The sequence below is a fragment of the Gossypium hirsutum genome, chromosome A06, assembly GCF_007990345.1.
Source record: "Gossypium hirsutum isolate 1008001.06 chromosome A06, Gossypium_hirsutum_v2.1, whole genome shotgun sequence".
Taxonomy (NCBI): domain Eukaryota; kingdom Viridiplantae; phylum Streptophyta; class Magnoliopsida; order Malvales; family Malvaceae; genus Gossypium; species Gossypium hirsutum.
Window position 1 is genome coordinate 20,096,927 of NC_053429.1, and position 26,475 is coordinate 20,123,401.

A 26,475-nucleotide genomic window follows, 5' to 3' on the forward strand; every position below is an offset into this window, starting at 1 on the left:
GGCTGTTTTAGTCGGCAAAAAATATTTTAATAAAAACTTTTCGGTCATTTCTTCCCATGTAGTGATTGACCCTCGTGGTAACGTGTTCAACCATTTTTTAACCTTATTCCTCAACAAAAAGGGAAACAACCGAAGGTGAATGGCATCATCAGAAACGCCATTGATTTTAAAAGTGTCGCAAAACTCTAAGAAATTTTCCAAGCGAGCGTTGGGATCCTCGTCCTGCAAACCATCAAACTGAAAAAACTGTTGGATCATTTGAATGGTGTTAGGTTTCAGTTCAAAATTATTTGCAGCAACAGCAGGCCTAACTATGCTCAATTCAGTTCCTGTTAAAGAAGCTGTAGCATAACCATACATAGTACACGGAGTAGGATTCTGATTAGCAGCAATCGCAGGAGGTAGCAGATTTTCTTGGTTTTCAGCCATCTCCTCGGCTGTGGCTTGAAATATCGTCCTCTTGCTCTTCCTCTATGTATATTAAGTTTCACCTTATTACTCTTCAGTTTCTGTAAACTATGCGATCGATGTCACTATCAAACAGTAATGGTCCTGATGGGTTTCTTCTGGTCATAAACTAGAAAAACCTGTCAGAAGAAAATAAATGAAGAATTAGAAAATAAAATAAAATTTTAAATTGCAATAAAAGTAAAATGGCTAAAGTAATTAAAATCGAGTGTTCCTAATATCCTAATTCTCCGACAACGGTGCTAAAAACTTGATACGTGATATTCGCAACAGGTTTTAAAAATTTATAATTAAGCGTTCTTGAAACTAACTATTATTACGATGAAGGCAAGTGTACCTATCGAACAGTAGTATAGCTTTAGTAAGACCGGATTGTCGAACCCAAAGGAACCAAGAGTACTAGTAATTACTTTATTTTTATTATCTAGCCTAAAAATTAAAAGATTTGTTTATCTAAATTAATTAACTAAACTAAGAGTGCACAGAGACAAATTGGGGAAAAGCTTTTGATAAATTCGATTGATTAAGACAATACCCAAGGAAAAATCCACCTAGACTTCACTTGTTATTTGACACTGAATCAGACGATTTATTCAATTAACTTGATCCGTAGAAATCCCTAAGTTATATTATTATCTCTCTCGAGAATAGTAACGTCTAACCCTAGGTTGATTAATTGAAATCTCTTTCTAATTAACACCTAGTGTTGCATTAACTCGATCTATGGATCCCCTTATTAGGTTTCACCCTAATCCGGCAAAATCTTATCACCTTATCTCTAGGCGTGCAATTAACTCTGCTTAATTATGACAAATTTACTCTTAGATAGGGTCTATTCCTCCTCTGAATAAGAGCATTAACTTGAATCAATATCCTGGAATATTAAAACAAGAATTAAGAACACATAATTAAGAACAAGTCAAATATTTTTCGTACAATTCAGATAATAATAACAAGATCCGTCTTAGGTTTCATTCCCCTTAGGTATTTTAGGGGTTTAGTTCATAATTATAGAAGAAAACATCTCAGAAGAATAATGAATACAAAACATAAAGAAAACCCAAAACCCCTGAATGGAAATTGAAGGAAGATCATTAGTCTTGATGATGAATCTGGCTTCTGAAATGGACCAATCGGCTTCCCTTGAGTAATTCCTCACCTCCTACTCTCCGTCCCCCTTTCTAAGTGCCTCCTAAGGTCTTTAAATAGGCTTTAGAATGCCTAAGAGCCCTCAAAATTGACCTATTCCGAATAGGGTTAAACTTGGGTTCGCCAGTGACACGCCCATGTGACACGCCTGTGTGCGATTACTCCAGCCCATGGTCAAGGTTGTTGAATAGGCACGGGCATTGAGTCTACCCGTGTAGATCAAGCTTCAATCCTGCCAAAGAGACAGCCATTTTACACGCCCGTATGAGGAAGTCCAGGCTATGTTGATTTTCCATGTAGGTCCATTTTCTCTGTTTTCGGCCCGTTTCTCGCTCTTTTTACTCTCCTATGCTCACCTAAGTATAAAACATCAAATTAAAAAATTAGGAGCATCAAATTCACCAAATCTAAGGAGAAATCATCCATAAATGTGTTAAGCATGGGATAAAAATATGTATAAATTACGGTTTATCAATGTTTCAATTTGATCCTTATTTGTGCTCGAGTCAACTTAAGAGCTTTCATATGCTTGGTTATGACTCGAATTGTAATAGCCCAAAATTGGGTCTAGTTGGAACAGAGGTTTTGGGACCACAAAATATGAGATAGAAATAATTATTTTATGATTATTTTGAGGTCTATGATATGATTGCATGATTATGTGAAAATTTCGTGAAGAAATTCTATGCATAAAGTGCTCAATTTGAAGTTAGGGACTAAATTGAATAAGTTGCAAAACTTGCATTCTAGAAGTTTCTAGTATGAAATTGATTTGAAATATTAATTAGGAGATCTTAAATAGAAATTTGATCAACTTCTAAGTGATGGACAAAAATTGGACATAGATGGAATTTTTGAAAGTTTAATAAGAAAGGGCATTTTGGTCATTTGGTAATTAAAAGAAATAAAAAGGGAAAATAAATCCAAAATTGACTTATCTTTCTCATGGAGGCCGAAATTAGCATGGGGGAAGCCATGGCTAGGGTTTTCAAGCTTTCCAAGCTCAATAGTAAGTCCGTTATAACCTCATTTTTCAAGTTCTTTACGTTTTTGGAATCTTGATAATTTGATTAAGCTTATTCTAGCAATAATTTAAGCTAGGGTTCATATTTGGAAAAATATCCAGGTGAAATGTGTTTATTTTTCTGTTTTATAATAGAATATGAGGTTTTAAATTATGTTAGACAACTTGTGCTACTCGGTTTTGAGTGAAAACGAGTAAAAGGGCTTAATCGGTAAAAATACCTAATAGTCATAAGTATATGTTAGAGTGAGAATTTGATGTTGCCATAGAAGGAAAAGTGATCAGCATGTCATAAAACATAATAATAAGGGATGAAGTTTAATTCCCGAGCCTAGGGGCAAAAGTGTAAATATGCAAAAGTTTAGGAGCAAAATCGTAATTTTTCCAAAGTTTGAGTTAAGGACTGTTTTGAATATTACATTAATTAAATAAGTAAAATATGATGTTTTAGATCCCGGAAAACGAGATTTGAACCTAGAATGAGAGAAAAATCAAAAATTGGGAAAGTTGGTAAAATGGCCGTTTTAGTATCGAGGTAAGTTCATATGTATAATAAGCATTAATTTATGCATGTTTCAATGTAAAATTGATATATTCATTATGATTTCCGAGGTGTTGAAAGTATGTAAGTTGGTATGATAATAAACAACAATAATGCTGTAATTTATATTTGAAAGTTAAATTTAGTGAATTAATTGAATTATAAATGATTATGGTGCCAAGTTTATGAATTGATTTAAAAATATGTCTATGGTACATGAAGTGCATTGAATTATCATACATAAATGTGATTTCTATGATTGTGGATATTATGGGAAATTGTAAGTTCATATGATTTTTAATAAGGTAATGTGTAATTTAATGTTATTGCCTTGATATTAAATGAGATGTAAGTTTATATGTAAGTAATACATCAATATTACTTGTATTATGATATTTTATAATAATATTGGAAATATGTTTGTGGATAATTACTTGATTGGTGAAATTGTTGGAAAAGAGAGAGAAATCCCGATTGAACCTTCGGAAAGATTGGATGATACAGATAGTATGTAGCTAGGTCACATGTATGGTGCTGAGTGCACATCATGTGTACAAGAGAGCTACAAGAAATTATGATGTAGCTAGGTCGCATGGGTGATACTATGTGTACACCATGTAGACAAGAGAGCTACAGGATATATGTAGCTAGGTTGCATGCGTGGTTCCAGGTGAAGGACACCATGTAGACAAGAGAGCTACGAGATAAATTGGCTAGGTCACATGGGTGGTACTAAGTGTTCACCATGTGTACAAGAGAGCTGAACTATATGATGGGTGGAGCTATGTGCTGAAACCACCAAGTATCGAGGATTGATCCGAAGTGTTCAACGGGAGACTCTCTATGTATTGCTTTGTGAGTTTTGTGATGAATAAGTGCAGGAACTTGATTATGTGAATGATGTGTTCATTAAGTGACCAGGATGTGGTGAGGTTATAAACAAGTAAGTTATACATGAGGATGATTTTATGGTGACCTTGTGATCATGGGCCTATACTTGTGATGTATGAAATGTGGTGAAAATGATTTGTGATATGTATGTTAAAATGAGGTTAATACAAAGAAAGTGTGAAAGAGTGAATTAGCAATAAAACTGTTTTGGATAGTAGCAGTGATGTGATTTTGAAAAATCACCAAAAATAGTAGAAATTGAATCAGAGACTTAATGAGATATCAAATTAAATCTCAATGAGTCTATTTTCATATAAAAGAAACAGAGAAAGAAAAGGAATTAAATATTTTGAGATATTTATGTTTTGTGAGACTGGTTCAGAATGATTACGTGATCCCCTGTTCTGACTTTGGAAAATCAAAAAATTTTGGATAAAAATAATTAGAGGCTTAAACATATATTTTTAAAATCCCTAATGAGTCTATTTTCAAGATAAATCAACAAGAACATTATCCGAGTTCTGTACTGTGAGATAATTAAATTTTAGTGAAGAGAGGTCAGAACTATCAGAAAGTGAAACAGGATAAATTTTAATGAATAAACTGTACTAATTGGATAAACCAAAAATTATGAAAATTTTATGGTGGAAATATATGTGAGTCTAGTTTTAGGTGAAATTTACAGATCTTAATTTGGAGCTGTAGCTTGAATTATAAATAAGTAAGTGACTATGACTCGTGTGGACAGTTTGATGTGAGCATTTATTAGTAAATTGTGAAAACGTACTTACAAGAATGCTATATACATTAAGGATGTGGAATGGAGAGGAGGAGGAGGAAAATAAATATATGTGAAATACATGGAAACTATGGTATATGAAATATTGATATAATGAAATAAATTATATGTGTTTACAAGAAAACAGAAAGAGAATGATATGTATCACGACATGTATATATATGACTAGTCTCAATGTAATGCTTGTTAGGTATGGAGTTGAATTGAAATGTTTCAGGCAAACATGTTATTTTGCGTATCTAAATTGTGGTATTTTATAAAGATATGATCTAGTTTTAAATATGAATGCTTCATGATTAAGCTGAAGATATTTTGTAAGATGATAATCTTGGTATAAATGTATAAGTGGTACTATAAGAAAGAAGGTAAAATGAGTATGAGAGACACATGTATGATGACATACAAATGCTATGTTTGTGGTTTAATTGAGAATATTTAATCATTAAATGAATACCATGTTATATGCTTTCGATTTTGTATAAGTGCAAAAGCTTGGAAAATAGCCTAGGTATATTCCACACAGGCAGAGACACGACCATGTGTCTCAGCCGGGTATGGAACACGACTTTGGGACACGGGCGTGTGGAGCCTTAAAGCATGAAATTTCCAAGATTTTCGTAAGTTCTCTGTTTAGTCACGAACCCTTTCTAAAGTATGTTTTGGGCTTCGTAGACTCAAATAAGGGACTATGTGTAAGTGAATGAACGTTTTGAAATATGAATGAAATTTTATGGCCCGTATTTTAGTTTAATGTTTGTATGTTTATCCGGTAATGCCTCGTACCTTATCCCGGCCTCGGGTACGGGTAAGGGGTGTTACACGAATCTAATTATATATTATAATACTTGAGTGTTTATGTCATGAATGATTATTTTGAAGGATTCATTTATGATATAATTGATCTGTAATTTTGGAAATATTGCAAATTATTCCTAGTTAAATTTTGGGTGATACTAGAGTATATGTAATCTCATATAAAGCCTAATAAATGATATATTTGGTGATCATGAATTGAATTGGTAATGATTGTATGACTTCTATTTGATTACTAATCTGTAACACCCCTAACCCGTATTCGTCGTCGGATTAAGGTTTCGAGCCATTACTGACCAAAACACAACTCAGAACAGTCTTTCAATTTTAATAATGCACAAAATTATATTAACTTAATCACAAAATCACAACTCGAAAATCCTAATGTCATGACATATATATCCTATACTATTCCTATGGTTCCTATAGGGCTTTCGGACGTCGTAATTCAATCAATTCAAGCTCGAAACAAATCTTTCCATGCTCAATTTCATTCGGCACATATAATATATATACATTTGAATTTAATAACATTTATTTACTTCTGAACTTACCTCGTACAAAAACGAATGGACCGAAACTACTATTCAACAACTTTCGACTTCCGCTGATCCAAATCCGATTTATTCCTTTCTTGATCTAAATTAATACAAATTTAACTTATTTAACTATATATTCATTCAATTTCATCCAAAAACACATAAATGTGTATTTTACATTTTAGCTAACTTTTCACATTTTCACAATTTAGTCCCTATTTCAAAACAACACAAAATACTCAAAATTTCATTGAATCCATGTTTGGCCGAATATTCCTTAGGTCCCTAGCAACCCATTAATTTCATTTATTTCACATTTTGACTCCTAAATTTTCAAACTTTACATTTTAATCCTAAATAAGAATTTTTATCAGAAATCACTTAATTAAACATAATAATCTACCAACAAATATTTATTTTTCAACATCAAACAACAAAAACATCAAGCTATCATCAATGGAAAATCATGAATACATCAACGGAAAATCATGAATACATCAACAAATTCAAAAATTCAAGCATGGGCTAGCTAGTATTCGAAGCAACGATCTCAAAAACAAAAAAAATAATCAAAAACTAAACAAAATCCATACCTCAATTTAAACTTCAAAGTACCGAACCTAAAAGCTTCAAACTGGTTTCTTTTCTTTGTTATTTTCGACAATGGTGGTGAAAAGATGAACAAAATAATGTTTTTGTTTTATTTAATAACATTGTTTACGAAGTTACTTTAATACCATTAATGAAAATAGTATAAAATCATAGAATGGATGACCATTTATGTCATTATCCACTAACTATTGTCTAATCACATCATAAGGACCTCACATTTAATTAATCATAGCTAATAAATACTTTAACAAATAGAATACAACTTTTACATTTTACGCGATTAAGTCATTTTTATCAAATTAAGCATACAAACGGTAAAATTAAATTACAAAATTTTCACACATATCATTTAACATGTTGTAAACACCAAAAATAATATTAAAATAATTACATGACTTTGGATTTGTAGTTCCGAAACCACTATTTCGATTAAGCTAAAACTAGGTTGTTACAACTCTCCCCCTTAGGGATTGTTGTCCCCGAAAACCTTACCAGTGAATAGGTTTGGGTATTGCTCTTTCATAGCATCCTCAATTTTCGACGTAGCTTATTCGACCCCGTGAGCTAATATTCTGATCTGTTCTTCATTGTACGTCATATTAGGCTAAATTTCAATTTCAAACGGAGAAATCACATGTGAGGGGTCAGATCGATATAGTCGAAGCATCGATACATGGAAAACGTTGTGAATTTTCTCTAACTCATTCGGTAGAGCTAACCGATATGCCATTGGACCTATTCTCATAGTGATCTCATATGGCCCAATAAATCTTGAACTCAACTTTCCTTTACGACCGAATCAAAGTATTTTCTTCTACGAAGAAACTTTGAAAAACACTTTATCCCCAATCTGAAACTCAATATCCTTCCATTTCAAGTCTGCGTATGATTTCTAATGATCTATTCAGTCTCTTTAATCAAGTAAACTTCGTGAATCTTCTTCTAGCTAAGCTCTGTCAAGTACAAGGGTGTTCAACATTTGGAACCTTTTAAAGCTTCATACGGTGCCATTTTTATACTCGATTGAAAGCTATTATTATATGCAAATTCAATCAATGGCAGGTATCGTTCCCACGTTCCTTCAAACTCAAGAATACAACGTCTCAACATATCTTCAAGTACTTGAATAATCTGCTCGGATTGACCATCTGTTTGAGGATGCAAAGCAGTACTAAAGTGTAATTTCGTACCCAGTGCATCCTACAATTTCTTCCAAAAATACGATGTGAATCTCGGATCTCTATCTGAAATAATAGAAATAGGTACTCCGTGTAATCTCACAACATAAGAAATTTATAACTCAGCAAGTTTATCAAGTGAATAATCTGTACGAACCGAAATGAAATGAGCTAACATCATTAGTCTATCAACCACTACCCAGACCACATCTTTCTTACTCGGTGGCAGAGGTAAACCCTAAACAAAATCCATCGTGATTCTGTCCCATTTCCACTCGGGAATCATAATTGGATGAAGTAACCCAAACAGTACTTGATGCTCAGCTTTAACTTGCTGATAGATTAAACATTTTGAAACAAATTCAGAGATATCACGCTTCATACTAGGCCACCAGTAAAGCTATTTCAGATCATTATACATTTTCGTACTTCCCGCATGAATAGATAACCGACTGCTATGAGCTTTATTTAAAATCATCTGAATCAACTCTAAATTTCTCGGAACACATATTCGGCCTCTGAATCTTAAACAATCATCAACATCAACTCAAAACTCTAAATTAAAATTCAACTCACATTGAGCCCGTTTTGCTAACAATTCATTATCACCTTTCTGAGCTTTGCAAATCTACTATATAAATAACGGTCTCACTTTCAACTCAGCTACAATCGACCGTCATCAGATAGAGCCAATTGAGTGTTCATCGTACATAAAGCAGATAAAAATTTCCAGCTTAAAGCATCAAGAACAACATTTGCTTTTCCCGAATGATAGTCAATCAGTAGCTCATAGTCTTTTAATAACTCTAACCATCTTCGTTGTCGTAGATTCAAATCTTTCTGTATCATCAAATATTTCAAGCTTTTGTGATTAGAATAAACATGACATTTCTCACCAAATAGATAGTGGCGCCAAATCTTCAACGCGAACACGATAGCTAGTAATTCCAAACCGTGCGTCGGGTAATTCTTTTCATGCGGCTTTAATTGTCTTGAGGCATAACCTATGACTTTGCTTTTCTGCATCAAAACACATCCAAATCTATTCAACGATGCATCACTATAGATTACGAATTCTTTACCCGATTCTGGCTGAACTAACACTGGAGCTTCAGTCAATAACGCTTTCAATTGATCAAAACTTTTTTGGCACTTATCTGACCACTCAAACATAACATCTTTCTGAAGCAGTCTTGTTATTGGGGTTGCAATCATAGAGAAACCTTTTACGAATCGTCTGTACTAACCGGCGAGTCCCAAAAAGCTTCGAACTTTGGACACATTTCATGCTCGGATCCACTCAATACCCAAAGCTGACACAATGTGCCCTAGAAAACCAACTTCATGCAACCAAAATTCACATTTACTAAACTTCGTAAACAACTGCTTATCACGCAAAGTTTGTAGTACTATTCTCAGATGTTCAGCATGCTCAGATTTATCACGAGAATAAATCAAGATGTCATCAATAAACACAACAACAAATCTATCTAAATATGGTCTAAAGATTAGATTCATTAGGTCCATAAAAATAGCAGGTGTATTCGTTAATCCAAAAGGCATAACTAAAAACTCAAAATGTCTGTACCTGTAACACTTCTAACCCGTATCCATCACTAGAATAGATTTACGAGGCATTACCGATCAATACACATCATTCTCATACATTTATGCATTCATTAACATAAACCATTCTCAAACATTCACATTGTCCCTTATAAGGCTCTACGAGACCTTAGAACATGCTTAAAAAGTGGTTCGAGACTAAACCAATAACATTTGAAAATTTTGGGAAACTTAGAACATTTTCTTTGATTTCAAGGTCACACGCCCATGTGATCAGGCCGTGTGCCTTACACAGCCACTAGACACGCCTGTGTCACAAGCCCTGTGAAAACAGGGTATACATACTGACCTATACCACACGACTGAGGACACGCCAGTGTACCAGGCCATGTGAAATCTAAGAGGGGTTATTGACTTGGGTCACACAGCCAACCAGGCGCCCATGTGCCAGCCCATGGGCCACACATAGCCAATAGACACGCCCGTGTGTCTAGGCCGTGTCAAATTGTAGGATATACTGACTTTAATTCGAAGGGTACCCTAGGGGACACACGGTCATGTTGCATGACCATGTGTTGCACACGTCTGAGACACACGCCCGTGTCTCTACCCGTGTGGACAAAAATAGGCCATTTGCAAAGCCAATTTGCCACCCTCCACTCATGCACACATAGCAACCAATTTGGAACCATTTCCATACACTTATAGGCAGTCCAAAACATACCAATTCACACACATTTCAAACCATCTATCATCAACCAATATGACTATTCAATTCCACATTCAAAACATACCAAATCATTATGTCAAAATCATCACAACTTGTATAAGTTCCATATACATTAATTCATCATATTATCATCTATTTTATATCACAAAACACATCATTAAACTATATCAGCAACTAAGGCCAACATACCCAAAACAAACCAATATATATAAGGCATTATGCACAACACTTAGCCCAATTTAAATGACCAAATACATACCAACATTTTCAAGCCAAAAGTAAGCCAAATCTCATGGCTTAAATCACAATTCAAAATATATCATCAACTCACGAGCCTATACATGCCATAAACCATATTTACAACCATCCAAAAATACCAATAAGTATTCAATAGTGTGATGATGGTTCCTGATGATCCCTGATTTCCTAGCTCGCTTTGATAATCTATAAAACAAAGAAAAATAACACACAATAAGCTTCATAGCTTAGTAAGTTCGTACCAAATATACTCAATAGTTCATAATATACAAATCATCAATTAATAAACACTTAGTAGTTCTCACATCATCATTCAATTCTAATCCATGACCATTTATCATGTATTTACAACTTCATCAAGCTACATACATATAGTATCAACTACCACATAGGTATTGTACACACCTGTACTTTCCCGTAATTATTTATTTCATTCTCACCTCTTTGTTCAATACGTTAAATCGTTCAAAAATCTTTCAATGCTCTAAGAGCTCGCACACTTTGTGCATAAAAGATTAACCAAAGTTATAACGATATCGTACACTTAGTGCCATTACATTAAACCGAAACTATCTCTGTATCGCAAAATTAGTGCCACATGTAGCTGAAGCTATTCCAATTCACACACCTAGTGCTTTATATAGCTGAAGCTATCTCGAAACACACACTAAGTGCCAAACATAGTCGATTTGTCGTCGTACACAATCGTAGTCGCATATATACACTTTATGCAATAGTAAAGCATTAAAACATAATTGAAACAATGTTTATCACGTACGAACTTACCTCGTACTCAGAATTGATGAATCGGATCAATCACTCGATCCGACTTTTTTCTTTTTTGATCTATATGTATTAAAAATTAACCCATTTAATCACAAATTCATTCAATTTAACCCACAAACACATATTTGGGTATTTTTACACTTTAGCCCCTAAAGTTCCACATTTATTCAATTTAGTCCCTATTTCACAAAAACACAAATTACACAAAATTTAATTACACCCAAGCCTAGCCGAATTTCCTAGGGACCCCTAGCAGCCCAAAAATTCCATTTATTTTACAATTTTACCCTTCAATTTACACTTTTCTCAATTTAATCCCTAATATGCATTTTTACTCAAAATCACTTTACAGAACATGTATATCAAGCACAAAGCTTTCATAATTCATCATCATACATCATAAAACACATGAATTCATCAATGGAAACTTTCAAAATCATCAACCGATTCAAAAATTTGAGCACAGGCTAGCTAGAACTCAAAGCAATGATCACAAAAACGTAGAAATTATCAAAAATCGAGCTCAAATCGTACCTTAATCAAGATTCAAAGTGACCGAATTAAAACCAAATCCCTAGCTTTCTTGTCCTTCAATATTCAACTAACAAGAAAGATGAATGCCATATTTTTTTATGTTTTGTTTTATTAATATCATCATTATTTATTAAATACCAAAATTAACCTTACTAATATAACATAACAATTACTTAATGGTTGTCCAAAATTTTCCATTAACCTTAATTATGGTCTAATTACCAATTGAGGCCATCATATTAAAAAGCCAAGGTCAATTAACAACTTTAACTTATAGAATGCCACTTTTGCATTTTACGCGATTAAGTCATTTTTCTCAAATTGAACTATTAAACGATAAAATTAGCTCACGAAATTTTCACACATATATAATCACATGTTGTGACACCAAAAATAATATTAAAATAATTTTACAACTAGGATTTGTGATCCCACAACCACTATTTCGATTTAGCTAAAACTAGGTTGTTATAGTACCTCGTTCGAAATGCAGTTTTCGGCACATTAGAGCCTTTAACTCGCAACTGATAGTAACCTGATCTCAAATCTATCTTTGAAAACACTATAGCCCCTTTCAACTGATCAAAAAAATCATCTATTCGTGGCAGAGGGTATTTATTCTTAGTAGTTTCTTTATTGAGTTATCGATAGTCGATGCACATTCTCAGAATTTTGTCTTTCTTTTTCACAAACAAAACCAGTGCACCCCAGGGAGAAGAACTCGGCCATGCAAAACCTCTATCTGTCAACTCTTGCAAATGAGCTTTCAACTCTTTTAATTCAGTTGGTGCCATTCTATGCAGAGCTATTGATATTAGAGTTTTTCCCAGCATTAACTCAATACCAAACTCTATCTCTCGGATCGGCAGCAAACCCAGTAACTCTTCAGGAAACACATCCAGATATTTGCACACAACTGGTACTGATTCAATCTTCTTTTCGATCACTTCAAATTCGAGCACATAGGCAAAGTAAGCTTCATAACACTTTCTTATATATTTCCGAGTTAACATCGAAGAAATTATTGCTAGTAAACTATTCAAATCATCTGATTTCATCTATATAATCTCATTATTATGGCATATCAAATCAATCGTCTTCCTTTTGCAATTTACAATAGCATCATGCAATGTTAACCAATCCATACCTAGAATTATATCAAATTCGTCGAATGGCAACAACATCAAACCGGCCAAAAAACAAAAATCATGAATCATCAACGAAAAATTCTTGCAACTTTATCAACCAAAACACACCGGACTAAGGGGTTTGATACTCTAATCACAAATTCTGTAGACTCTACAGGCAAAGTGGATACTAAAGTTTCACATACATAAGAATGAGTCGATCATGGATCTATCAATGCAATTACATTAGTATCATAGAGAGTGAAAGTACTGGAGATGAAATTTCTTCACGAGCGCGAATAGCATAAGCTCTAGAAGGTGCGCGAGCCTGAGATCTAACAATAGTGTCTTTAGTTCTCCTCTAGCTACTACTCACATTACCCGTGTTTTTGGGTGGTCTACCTCGATCTACGGTGTTACTCAGCCTCGTATTCTACACCATCTCTTGCTTAACCAACTAAGGGCGTTCACGAATGAAGTGATCCAATGATCCACATTTGAAACAGGCTCGATCATTCAATTTACATTTATCAGGATGTTGTTTACCACAATGTCTGCACTCAGGTCAGTTAGGCCTAATGTTACCAACACTAGCTACTGAGGTTGGTTTCGAACTCATAGGTGGTCTGTCTCGATCACGTCTAGAATAACCCGTAAAAGCCTTTGAACGGGTAAGGTCATCTCTAAACTTCTTGGATGCCGACTAAAATGACTTACTTGATGATCTTTTTCACGAATCTCTAGCTTCAAAATCAACTTTTCTTTTCTCTTTCTCGAGTTCTTCAGCTTTGCATGCTTGCTCGACGAGTATCACAAACTCTTTTATTTCTAGAATCCCAACTAACAGCTTAATGTCTTCATTTAAACAATCTTCAAATCTTTTACACATTATAGCTTCAGTCATAACATATTCTCATGCTTATTGACTTAATCTCACAAATTTTCATTCGTATTCCATAACAGACATACGGCCCTGTTTCAGTTCAAGAAATTCTTTGCATTTCTGATCTATGAATCTCTGACTGATGTACTTCTTTCTAAACTTGATCTGAAAGAACTCCCAAGTGACTTGTTCTTTTGGAACCACAGATATCAACGTTTTCCACCAATGTTACGTCGTATCTCTCAGAAGTAAAATAGCACATTTAAGACATTCATCAGGAGTACATGACATTTTGTCAAACACTCGTATCATATTCTCGAGCTAGAATTCAGCTCTCTCAACATTATCATCAGTAGTAGCACGGAACTCTTCAGCCCCATATTTTCTAATTTTATCAAACGAACTTGTGGCATGACAAGGACATGTGGAGGATTAGATGGGGGTAGAGGTTGTGGAGTAGCCGGATTAGTTCTACTATACTGAGTGAACCACTCATTCATCATTTGGAAGAAGTCTTGTTGTGCCTCTCCCTCCTGGCTACTCGTAACAAGTCTAGAATCATATTGCACTGCCCCTTGAGCGGGAATGGGTGCATTACTTTCCACGTCATTGGCTACGGCTCGATCGGGATCTATTTACTATAAAAAAACACATTTTAATGGTCAGGAATCATCACACTATCGCAGTTTACAAATATGGCATGTATAGCTAGACTCACACGTGCTACGTTAGTCTTAGAACCACTAAATCGTAGCTCTAATACCAATCAAATGTAACACCCCTAACTCATATCTATCGCTAGATTAAGGTTACGAGGCATTACAGACCAAAACACAACTCAGAACAGTCTTTTAATTTTAATAATACACAAAATTATATTAACTTAATCACGAAATTTTTTTACAACTCTAATAGTAACTAGCAGCTCAATAATATAAATCACATTCGCACATATGAACCACTTAACCAACTAAAAACCAAACATGATTTATTGCTTATAATACATAAGCAGTTCATGCTTTAAAATTTCAACATATTAATATTATTAACCATATTAGGTCACAAATAGGCGAATCATATTACACCCAATTCACATGCTCAAAACCGATCCAAATTTCATATACTTAGCCATTCATCTCATCATATATTCAGTTAGCAAATTAACCTATAAAATTTTTACCCATTTTATCATAGTAATGTTTATCAATTAAGCACAATTGACGATTCAAGCATACCTATTTCGCATACAAATTATCATATTTAAACCTCATATGCCAGCCATTCAAACAACCATCTATTCAGTCATCAATACAACATTCGAAAATTCATACCATTTCCATTTTTCAATCTTAAGCTTAACATACTATCTCAAAATTATAATATCAAAACGACTATGTCACTTATAGCTATTCAAATGTCCATCAAACATACTCGAAATATAATCATCATTTTCCATCATGAATCGTACCTAAAACCCAACCATTCAAGCATAATATATGTGTATATTTTTCCATTACAAACCGAAACAACACAACCAATACACAATCAAATATATATATTCATCATTTTACCTTATTACCAAGCCAAATTATACCACTTTTCATACTTCCAAAATGAGCTAACTATAAAGCCGATTATAGATCATACTTACCATTACTCATTGCCAAATCATATAACCAATATTACAAGCATATTTACCATGAAATATACTTCCAAAATAAGCTTAAGGCATGACCGAATACACACAAGCATTAACATTATGATCAAGCCATTTTTTCATATGGCTATATATATACACAAATTCAAAACCAAACATATCAAAACTAGCCTATACATGCCATATATCAAAAGTACAAGCTTCAAAGTACCGAAATAGAGATTGATAGTGTGATGATAATCCTTGACGATCCCCGAGCTCAAGCTAGCTTTATATATCTATAAAACAACAAATAAACACACAAAGTAAGCTTGGACAACTTAGTAAGCCATAAGCAAATAAATCAACACAAGAACATTCACAATTCATTTCGAAATAGCCAAATCTAATTAATTCCAAACAAATATATAATCACATTTCTCATGTAGTTCATATGATCACATTAAGTATCCACACTTACCTTATTTTTCAATGAACAAATAAAATCCATACGTACCTAAATCATTTAGCTCAAATTCACATTCGGACTCCTTTTGACATTGCCCGTTGAACCATTCGGAATCATAAAAGATACACGAAAATCAAATAAACTCGTACAATGTCATATCCCAGATACGGTCTTACATGTTTTCAGTTATCGATGCCTCTGTCCAAGACAGGGTCTTACACGAATCATATACGATGCCAATGTCCCAGAGATGGTCTTACACGTAATCTTATATTGATGCCAATGTCCCAGACATGGTCTTACACAAAATCACATCTCGGAAGTCCTAATGTCATGACATATGTATCCTATACTATTCCTATGGTTCGTACGGGGCTTTCGGACGTCGTAATTCAATCAATTCAAGCTCGAAACAAATCTTTCCATGCTCAATTCCATTCGGCACATATAATATATATACATTTGAATTTAATAACATTCATTTACTTATGAACTTTCCTCGGACGAAAACGAACGGACCGGAACGACTATTCAACAACTTTCGACATCCCCCGATCTAAATCTGATTTCTTCTTTTCTTCATCTAAATTAATACAAATTTAACTTATTTAGTTATATATTCATTTAGTTTCATCCAAAAACACATAAAGGGCATTTTACCTTTTAGCCCTTAACTTTTCATATATTCACAATTTAGTCTCTATTTCAAAACAACACAAAATACTCAAAATTTCATTTAACCGATGTTTGGCCGAATATTCCTTAGGTCCTTAATAGCCCATTAATTTCATTTATTTCACATTTTGACTTTAATCCTAAATAAGCATTTTTATCAAAAATCACTTAATTAAACATAATAATCTATCAACAAATATTTATTTTTCATCATCAGACAACAAAAACATCAAGCTATCATTAATGGCAAATCATGAATACATCAACAAATTCAAAAATTCAAGCATGGGCTAGCTAGTATTCGAAGCAGCAATCTCAAAACATAAAAATCATCAAAAATAGAACAAAATTCATACCTCAATTTAAACTTCAAAGTGCCGAACCTAAAAGCTTCAAAATGGTTTCTTATCTTTGTTATTTTTGACCATGGTGGTGAAAAGATGAACAACAAAATGTTTTTGTTTAATTTGATAACATTATTTACAAAGTTACTTTAATGCCATTAATGATAACATTATAAAATCAAATAATGGATGACCATTTATGTCATTATCCACTAACTATGGTCTAATCGCATCATAAGGACCTCACATTTAATTAATCATAGCAAATAAATACTTTAACAAATAGAATGCCACTTTTACATTTTACGCGATTAAGTCTTTTTTATCAAATTAAGCATACAAACGGTAAAATTAAATTACCAAATTTTCACACATATCAATTAACATGTTGTAAACACCAAAAATAATATTAAAATATTTCTAAAACTTCAGATTTGTGGTTCTAAAACCATTGTTTTGATTTAGCTAAAACCGGGCTGTTAGATGTTCGGACCTAGAATCGGGAAAAAACGAGAAATTGACGGTTAGGTCCCTTTTTCCATTTTAGTGTCGAGGTAAGTTCATGTGTAAATAATGCAATGTTGTATCATGTTTTAATGCTTAATTAATGTATGAATTTCTATGTTTAATTGTTACAATGAGTGTATGAATGATACTATGGTCAATAAGAATGACATTGTGAACGAGTTCGACAATGATGAGACGTCAAGAAAATCTAGTTTGAACCTTAGGAATAGTTTACGATACATGTGACATGTCATTAGGAACTATGTCATTATGAGCTCATGAGATTATGTGTATATGTGACTATGTGAATCCAGGTGCTGGTCTTGTACGTTCTACTGATGGCTGGGTAGCCCGACATGTGTTGTGGGTACCTGTCAGCTTGTGTGAGCAGCCCGTGTAGTTACGTCTTGACTATCATCTTGTATGAGCAGCCCGTGTAGTTACATCTTGACTGTCAGCTTGTTTGAACAGGCCGGTGATTAGCTCGAGAGCGAGCAATGTGTGATATGTGATATGAGGTAGCATGTGGCTACGTATGAAGCACTATGTGCAAGCTTTCCGTGTATCCGATAGTATTCCAAGTGTTCAATGGGTAATTCAGTGAGTAATTTGATAAGTAAGACAACGATGAGGAAATATGAGAATTTGCTATGAGTTAGTACCAATATGTACTTATAACTCATAGTAAAAGATTCGGTATACTATGAAAATATGGTAAGAATGCATATGAGAAAGTATGCAACCATATTACATGAGGTACAGGTATGTACACGAACAAGTTATGTTTGTGAAACATTGATAACCTTGTGACAAATGATCTACATTTATGATGAATGGATGCATGATAAGATTTGATAATAATCATGTGTTAGGTATATGAGCTTAATCGAATTGTGAAGTAGTACGACGTATATACTTAAGCTGTGATTCAAATGATGTGTGAAAGATTGTTAAGCTATAGGTGGAAATTATGATTACTCGTAAATAACGTGCACGTTGTTAAGAGAGCTGAAATAACTTGTTAAATAATGTGATTTGCTATAATGAGGAGATCATGTTTGTTAATCTAATGCTAAGACATGCAACTAGTGTTTGTAAGATAAAGAGTAAGCATTATGAATGAGTAAGTGGTAATCATAAGATTTAATACAAATTGTATTAATAACATTCTTATGAATGGGTAAAATAAATGAATGTTAATAGTTGTTTATTATTTGCATATGAACTTAGTAAGCTTCGAAGTTGATAAACCATCAATTATACATAATTTTACCCCAAGTTTAATGCCTTTTACGGATGATTTCTCATTAGAATTGGTGAATTCGATGCTTCTAAGGCTTTAATTTCATGTTTTATACTTAGGAGAGCATAGGAGAGCGAAAGGAACGAGAAACGGGCAAAAACCGGAGAAAATGGGCCAAGGTACAAAATCAACACGGCCTGGACCTCCTCACACGGGCAGACCACATGGCCGTGTCAATTTGGCAGGCTCGAGCACGACCTGAAGTAATCAAACACGAGCGTGTCCCTACCGAGCCCAAGTTGAGTCCAATTCGAAAAAAGGGTAATTTTGAGGGCTTCTAGGCATTCCAAAGCCTATAAATGCACCCTAGAGAAGGAAGAAAAGGGAGACGAAGAATAGGGAGTAAGGAATTACTTCAAGGAAGCTGATTGATCCATCTCAGAAGCCGATTGATCCATCTCAGAAGCTGGATTCATCATCAAGACTGAAGATCTCTCCTCAATTTCCCTTCAGGAGTTTGGGTTTTCTTTATGTTTTGTATTCTTTATTCTTATGAGATGTTTTCTTATTTAGTTATGAACTAAAACCCCTAAATACCTAAAGGGAATGAAACCTAAGATGAATCTTGTTATTATTTTCTAAATCGTATGATAAATATTTAACTTGTTCTTAATTATGTGTTCATAATTCTTGTTTTGATATCCCAGGATACTGATTTAAGACATGCTCTTATTCAGAGGAGGAATAGACCCTATCTAAGAGTACATTTTTCATAATTAAGCGGAGTTGATTGCGCGCCTAGACATAGGGTGACAACATTTTGCCAGATTAGGGTGAAACCTAATAAGGGGATCCATAGATCAAGTTAATGCAACCCTAGAGTGTTAATTAGAGAAAAGTCTCGGTTATTCAATCTAGGGATTAGACGTTATTAGTCTTGAATAGGGATAATAACATAACTTAGGGATCTATACGGAACAAGTTGAATGAATAAATCGTCCGATTCGGAGCCAGAATAACAAGTAAAGTCTAGGTAGATTTTTCCTTCGGTATTGTCTTAAGTCAATCGATTTTTCCCAAAAGCAATTCCCTAATTCTTTTCTCTGTGCGTTCTTAGTTTAGATAATTAGTTAATTAAAACAAAACCTCTTTATTCTTAGGCTAGATAATAAAAAGACAGTCATTACTAGTACTTTTAGTTCCTTTGGGTTCGACAATCCAGTCTTGCTAAAACTATACTACTGTTCGATAGGTACACTTGCCCACATTGCGATAATACTTAGTTTCACGAATGATTAATTATAAATTTTTAAAACCTATCACGAAATAACGCGAACAAGTTTTTGGCGCCGTTTCCGGGGAACTAAGATATTAGGAACGCTCAATTTTTATTACTTTAGGCATTTATTTTTCTTACAATTTAATTTAATTTTATTATTATTATTATTTATTAACCTAATCTTTCTTTCTTTTGGCAAGTTTTTATAGTTTATGACTAGAAGAAACCCGTCGGGACCATTACTTTTTGACTAAGAAATCGATCGTACAGTTCGTAGAAACCAAATAGAAATAAGGCACAGCTTAAGATACACAGAGAATGAGCAAGAAGACGATATTCAACCCCCAACTGAAGATATGGCTGAAAACCAAGGCAATCAGCTACCTCCTGCAATTGCGGTTAATCAAAATCCTGCTTCACACACTATGTATGATTATGCTAAACCTTCTTTAACAGGAACTGAATCAAGCATAGTTAGACCTGCTGTAGCTGCAAATACTTTTGAATTAAAACCTAACACTATTCAAATGATACAACAATTTGTGCAGTTTGATGGTTTGCAGGATGAGGATCCCAGCGCTCATTTAGCCAACTTCTTAGAACTATGCAATACATTTAAAATTAATGGCATTTCTAATGATGCCATACGTCTTCGGTTCTTTCCCTTTTCATTGAGGAACAAAGCTAAACAGTGGTTGAACTCATTACCACGAGGGTCAATTACTACTTGGGAACAAATGACCGAAAAATTTTTACTAAAATATTTTTTGCCGGCTAAAACGGCTAAATTACATAATGATATCTCTTATTTTGTGCGGATGGATTTAGAAACACTCTACGATGCATGCGAGAGATACAAGGACCTTCTGAGAAGGTGCCCTCACCATGGGTTACCGCTTTGGCTCCAAGTATAAACATTTCACAATAGTCTGAATCCTTCGACTCGGCAAATGGTTAACGCAGCGAGAGGCGGAACCATCAACAATAAAACACCAGAAGATGCCTATGAGTTTATAAAGGAGATGTCACTGAATAACTATCAGTGCCAAGTCATGAGGACAAAGCCAACGAAAACAGCCGGCGTTTATAACGTCGATTCAGTCACCATGCTCTCTAATCAGGTAGAACTCTTGAATAAAAAGATTGATGGTTTTCTTAGTTCTTCACAGGTTCACCCAGTAATGCAGTGCGAAGCAAATAGCGGTGGAACAAACCATTTGGAATACCAACCTTATGGCCACAGCATGGATAACGAGCAATTAAACTACATGGGTAATAATCCTCGACCTCAAAACGATCCATATAGTAACACTTATAATGCAGGTTGGAGGAACCACCCCAATTTCTCATGGGGAAGTCGAGGAAATCAAAGACGACAACATCCTCTGGGCTACCAACAACCACCCTACCAACAGGAAAAGAAGCCAAACCTTGAAGAGATGCTCTCATAGTTTATATCAGTGTCAGAAACCCATTTTTAGAACACCGAGACAGCACTCAAAAATCAACAAGCGTCGATCCAAAGCCTCGAAACTCAGATAGGCCAGCTTTCCAAACTAATCTCTGAATGACCACAAGGTAGTTTGCCAAGTAATACTGAACCTAACCCAAGGGAACAACTCAATGCAATTAATATTCAAGATGACGAAGTAGTCGTTAAGCCTAAACCAGAACCGAGGCAAGAAACTGTGGTAAGCAAAGGTCAAGGTGAGGTAGATCAAAATACAAACAAACCAGTGACTGTTGAATATAAACCTCGTGTGCCATACCCCAACGCGACAGGGAAAGACTGCTCAGATGAACAATTTGGTAAATTCCTTAAACTCTTAAAAAAATTACATATTAACTTACCATTTATTGAAGCTCTATCGCAGATGCCAAATGCAATGAAATTTTTAAAGGAGCTTTCGGTAAATAAGCGAAAGCTGGAAAAGGCGTCACATGTGGAGCTGAACGCAGTTTGCTCAGCCATTCTCCAAAATAAACTACCCAACAAACTAAAAGACCCAGGGAGCTTTACTATTCCTTGCTTAATTGGTAGTTTAAATGTTAATCATGCATTAGCTAATCTAGGGGCTAGTATCAACGTCATGCCTTACAAAATGTTTAAGCAACTAGGTCTCGGGAAACCCAAACAGATTAGGATGACCATTCAATTAGCAGATAAAACTATAAGATTCCCTAGAGGTATTATTGAAGATGTACTAGTTAAAATTGATAAATTTATATTTCCCATTGACTTTATTGTTCTAGACATAGAAGAGGATAGCAACATTCCCTTAATTCTAGGAAGGCCCTTTTTAGCAACTGCTAAAACCATCATTGATGTTGGCACAGGTGAACTCACACTCCGGGCGGGAGACGAAATAATCACCCTTCAAGCTCGTAATTCTGGAAACACATCAGGAATTGAAGGTGATCATTTGAACCATTCTACTAAAACTAACAATATGGTGCAACTTATTTTGCAGAAAATGAGTCTGAAGGAAGCACACGAGTCGTTCTCAAGCACCAGTCGTTCTCAAGCACCAGTAGAGCACCAGTAGAAACTACGCCAAAACGAGCCCAATACCTCTCCAAATCAACTTAAGGTTGGTGATAAGGTCTTATTAGATGTCGTAGATCCCCACATTGTCACTACCACAACGAATAAGGAAATCCCTCTTACGGTATTTAGTATTTTTCCATTCGGTGCGGTGGAGGTGAGTCATCCCAAGTTTGGCACTTTTAAGTTAAACAACACCTGATTAAAACCTTATTTTGATGAGATTGATAGCAGGAATGAGGAGTATAAACTTCTAAAACCACTATGACCATTCACTGGAGAGGTAAGTCGAGCTTATACTATAAATAAGCGTTTCTTGGGAGGCAACCTGAGCAATAACAATATTAATTTCTTTAAATTTTGGTATTTAACTCCTAACTTATTAATAGAAATCTTGAATACAGGTGTTTCCATAGAGACACGGCCAAGCACACGGGCGTGCTTAAGGCTGTGTGAAAATAGGGCAAAAGATTTCCCCAACACGGGCTACGATTAAACGCCACGGCCGTGCGATATGGCCGTGGTCGAGCCTACCAAAACAACACGGGCGTGCGACACGCCTGTGTGGAAGAACCATGGGCGAACCGTTAAAACAACACGGGCGTTCGACACGCCCGTGTGGAACAGCCGTGGTCGAACCTGTTAAATTAACACGGGCGTGGGGGTTTCACACATGGGCGTAGGAGAAGCGAATGAAGCTAGACACGGCCGTGCGACACGGCCGTGTGAACCCACATGCCCGAGGAACACGGGCGTGTACTAAATGTCAAACGCGCCCAAATTTGAAATTCGTGAATCACACGGGCTGAAATTGGGGAACACAAACGTGTGCCCTGGCTGTGTGGCCCAAAATCTATAAATACCCTACACTATTCACTTTCTTCCCCATTCAAAAACCCTAACCCTAGCCGCTACAACTCCACACGGCCTCCCTACCACGCACGTGCGCCGCTTCCCACTTTATTTTTCACGCTCAATCTCTTTCCCTTAGCATTTGTTTACTCCTTTCACTTCTATTTTACTTATTTCTAATGCTTATTATCAACATAAACTTCATATCTTTTGAACTATTTTTCATTTTTCTATCATTTAATTTGCATTCTTAGGTTAGTTATCATACATTTTGTGTTAAATCAAGTTAGTAGGAACACCTCATACCCATGACATTACTATGTTTATTCTCATGCTATTACTATGCCAATGTATATCATTTAACTTGCATTCCTAAGTTAGTTATCATACATCCCATGTTAAATTAAGATTAGGAAAACCTCATACCTATTACATTTCTATTCTCATTCTCATTGTTATTGTAGTTGAGTTTACCTCATATTAATAGTGTTGGCTGAAATAATTAGTTCCAAATTCATGCCTTTTATTTTTTCGAATTCGTTTACCTATTATTATTCTTTATATTACAGGCTTTTGATGTCGTCTTCACGAGGAAAGAATATCATCATACCTGCCTCAAAGAAGAGGAAGGGAGTGTCCTCTTCCGCGGGTCCAACCGCGAAAGTTCGTCACTCTCTCCTACGGTTCCCCCAAGGGCCCTAGGAAGAACTACTCCAAATACTTCGGGCCCAACCTTTAATTGCGAGTCGCTGCATCGACTGGGCTGCTGTAGAACAGGTTCAATTTGCTGATTCGATTCAAGCCCTCCTAACCACCGACCTTTGGGAACTATTTTTTAGGATTATCGAGCTGACATACCTTGAGCTCACGATGGAACTATGCTCAACGCTCTATCTTCAAACCGTAATGACGCACTACGATGATCCCGGCACGGTTCAATTTCGCCTAAGTAGATTAATCCGCCAGCTAAGCGTCCCAGAGTTTGGTGCTGCACTAGGCTTATATATGGAGGAGTTCAATGAGGAGAATGAACTACATGCTCTCAGTCGCCACATACATTTCTCTCCCTCGAAGTGCTGGCACACTTTGGCCCCTAGCACTGCCTCCTACAATCCTAGCCATTCCAAGGCATCAATTCTCCCACCATCCCTGAGGTACTTACACGCTATTTTAGCTCACACGATTACAGGGAGACGAGAGAACATTGGCGTCGTCAACACCCATGACGTCTACTTCTTATGGTGCATGTCGCAAAGGCACGTCACCGACCTTGCGATTTAGCAATAGACGGAGCGGCATCGAAAGGGGGTCATCTCCATTGGCCCCTACGTGACTCGACTGGTGTGACACTTCGGGCTCCTCAACACTCCGACCCAAGAATCATCCCTCACCCTCATCGGCTAGATGTCTCCACAAGGCATCTCGAGCATGCTTAGCATGAGGATGATCGAGAGGCGCCGAGGAACCTACCATCCCCAGTATCCTCTTGCCCAATCTACCGATGAGGAGGCCTATGAGGACATTCCTGATGATGTCCCCCCACAGCACGAGGACCTACCAACTCAGCTACCACCACCCTCTCGTCCAGTTCATGCGGCAGGTTTATATGCTAACATCTCTGAGCGCCTCACTCGATTCGAGCAACAGTGTTTTCAATGATTTGACAACATTGATGCTACTCTACAGCAGATTTGTCAGCACCTCCACATCTCATCACCAGTCCCACCTCGTGAACTATCCAGCGATGAAGATGTTTAAAAATATTTACTTATTATTTTATGTTTTTTTAATTTTTATTGAAACTACTTTTTATTTTTATTAGATTTTATAAATTTTATTTTTAATTATTAATTTTGATTATTTCTTTTTGAGTAATTATTCTTCCTAATATCCCGTAAAAAGTTCCTGTTTTTATCATAGTTCTATAGAGCTCTTAAGCTCATCATCACATAGGAACTAAACCTCCACCGAGAAAGGTTCTCCACGACTGCCATGTCCTGCTCGCCCACGACCATAGCTACTACTAGAGATAATATCCTTTTGGTGTAGGACTTATGGCCTAATGAACCTCTACGATCGCTGGAGTATCCTCCTCCACTCTCGAACCGATTGCTCTCCAGAACTTCAGTTCGAGGAATTCATCATACAGGAAGTTTCACTTCTCTCCCTATCTTATTTTTACACTCTAATATCTATCTTTGTACATTGAGGGACATGTACATCTTAAGTCTGTGGGGGTATTTATTTCATTATCAGAAAAATCCTTGAATGATTGGCTTGTTCTCTTGAAAAGCTTTCATATCATATTTAGGATAAATTTTAATTGATTTATGATTTTGATTGATATATCTTGAATTAAAACATAGGCCTTTATGCATTGATTGTTTAAACTTTAAGACATTAGAGAATCAAGCATGATGAGTTGATTTTTAAGAATTTAAAATTATAGGTTGTTTCCCCAAGTCTAGGTATTACTTTGAATTGGAATTCACGAGTCTAAACATCAAAAAGGCATAATTTTTGTGAGATTTTTGAGCCTTTTAAGCATCTATTAATCCTTTCATGCTCACTTTTATTATTGCTTTGAGTGCGTCAGTATTGAACTGTTATTCTAGAACTTGCTTGATTATGCATGTCGAGACCACACCATTTGATTTGATATATCAAAATTATTAAGGCACTTAGGATTAACCCACTCATGCCATGAAAAGCTTACCTCCATGATTAACCCCTAGTAAACCCCTTTAAGCGTAACAAGCCTTTCCTTGTATTAACCTCAATATTAACCCTTAACCCATTATTGTTGAAATCCCCTAAATTAATCCCTATTTTTATCGAGATTTGAGTTGAATGGATTGCTTAGCTATGTTTTGTTCTAAATAGTTAGTCTATATTATTTTAACTTGTTCTTAAAAAAAGCATGTATACACATTAGTAGTTATCTTCTGTTGGTAAGCTTCAAAAGTTAAATTCCATAGTCTGAGAAGAAGCTCTGTTGTATGCAAGTAATGATTAACTCTTTTTCTA

The 26,475-nt window shown here is 35.3% G+C and overlaps 1 non-coding gene across 1 annotated transcript; it reads right to left on the reverse strand.

Moving 5' to 3' along the window:
* Positions 1-20,837: 20,837 nt before the first annotated feature.
* Positions 20,838-20,943, reverse strand: LOC121230995 (small nucleolar RNA R71). Its single transcript, XR_005929065.1, has one exon. It is a non-coding gene; the product is annotated as a small nucleolar RNA R71 (small nucleolar RNA).
* Positions 20,944-26,475: the final 5,532 nt, after the last annotated feature.